At 49.1% G+C, this 1,814-nt stretch overlaps 1 pseudogene; it reads right to left on the bottom strand.

Annotated features, from left to right (window-relative positions):
• Positions 1–214: 214 nt before the first annotated feature.
• On the bottom strand, positions 215–1,437 carry LOC143804015 (uncharacterized; annotated as a pseudogene).
• Positions 1,438–1,814: the final 377 nt, after the last annotated feature.

Below are 1,814 nucleotides of genomic sequence, written 5' to 3'. Positions count from 1 at the left end.
ACCTCAACCATGGTCTGGGGGTAGAGTGGCTGCCAGGACAGGGGAGAAGACACCTGCTGAGGAGTCCTCAGTAGGAGTGGCCGGTGTGGGTTTGGATGGGGATGACTGAGGGGATCAGGACAGGGGCAACAGTTTTCTTACCCTCCTTCGACTTTTTCTTGTCCATGAGCTTTGGAGTTGCTGGGACCACGCTGGTAGTTTGGTCCCCGACACCTTACCTTTTTGGGCCTTGGTCGCTGGGGCCTTGGTCATCACAGGCTGTCAGTGGGACCTTGGCCTCCGATGCATGGGTCATTGCATCCCCTGATGCCCAGGATCTCTCTTACTTGGGGCAGTCTTTATACAGTTGAGCCACCAGTCCACACAGGTTTTAGGACGTCTTCCTTGGGCAGTCCTTCGAGCTGTGTCCCGTCAACCAACAAATCCTACATGCATCCTCCTTGCAGTCCTTCATTGGTGTGTATTCTTGCCACATATTCTGCAGTTGCTTGGCATATCGAGGTAGCAAATGAGGCCATAGGAGTTGCCCAGGGAGAATGTTGGGAACAGGTGTTGAAGTCCATCCGAGTAAGCCGGGTCCCTGTGAAGGCTAACAGTCATTGACTACTTACCTGTCCAGAAGCTGCAGCCATTCAGGATGTGGGATATTTCCCTCACAAGTAAACAGAAGCATCTTAGGAAGGTGCAGATATCTTTACCTGGGGTGTATGGGTTGTGCAATGAGACAGGAATCCTCCTCTCATTCCTCTGGATAGGACATCTACCTGTGAAGGCAGAGAAAGATGAATCCGGTTCTACTGCAGTTACCATTTCCAAAAACTTCCTACAGGCATACACCGTGGTAAAAGTGACGAAGAAGATTCCTGTCAAGAAGGTCTGGATGCTGAGAGTTTCTAACCTGGAGAAGCCTTCATCCAGAAACATTTTCCGACAGAACACATTCAAGGACAAGTCCGACACCCTCCCATCCACTTCCTTGAGCTTCAGGGCCACAGTCTGCCTCATCCAGGGCTCCAGGGTTGGAGCTTCCTGACGAGGCTTCTGGGCTCCCTTCAGCTGGTTGGTCTTAGAGGCAGAGTCCCTGGGAGCAGAATTGGCCTTTGGCTGGGCTTTGCTTGCAGTCCCTTGCTCCAAGCTCTTCTTTTCGACTTTCCTCCCCAAGCTTGCCATGGGTCCTCCTGCAGGTTGCACTTGGAGCGGGATCTGGAACGGTTTCCCAGTAAGGGTGGAGCTATGCAGATTTTTCTCCCATTTTTTCTGGACAAATTCCCTGAGAGGTCTCTGTCTCGCTGGTTTTCTTCCTCGAAGATTCCTCAGGAAAGCCCGATTCTTCTCCGAGTCTTCTCCTGTAGAGCTACTTCCTCCAGCGAATATCTGCCCTATCCTCCTGTTGATGTTAGCAGGTCTCTGCAGCTCTTCTGGTCCATGTTTGATCATCCTCATCAGGTGTAGATTGTAGCTCTGTGTTCTTATAAGAACACAACACTTGATCTTAGACAAAAGGCCAAGAAGTGATAAAGAGAGTGAGAGACACCTGAAGAATGAGCTTGTTGCTTCTTTTAACCATTTCAGGGTTAAAATATATAAAATGACTGCTGATGGAGGAGCTGGTGACCAGACAATCAGTCCATCAGCTCCTCCATTAAAAAAGAAGCTTTCTTTCCCATGCTCAATCAGCCATCATTGCATTGTACATCTAACAAGACAGGACGGTATGTAATAAAAACAGGACTCTATATAATCCAATATGTAAGGGGTGGTACTGTACATAACAAGAGAGGGCACTGTATAATAAGGGATGGCAACATACATAA

This window comes from Ranitomeya variabilis, chromosome 2 (genome assembly GCF_051348905.1).
Source record: "Ranitomeya variabilis isolate aRanVar5 chromosome 2, aRanVar5.hap1, whole genome shotgun sequence".
Classification (NCBI taxonomy): Eukaryota; Metazoa; Chordata; class Amphibia; order Anura; family Dendrobatidae; genus Ranitomeya; species Ranitomeya variabilis.
Note: the sequence above shows the minus strand (reverse complement) of the source record. Positions and strands in the feature narration are given on the sequence as shown.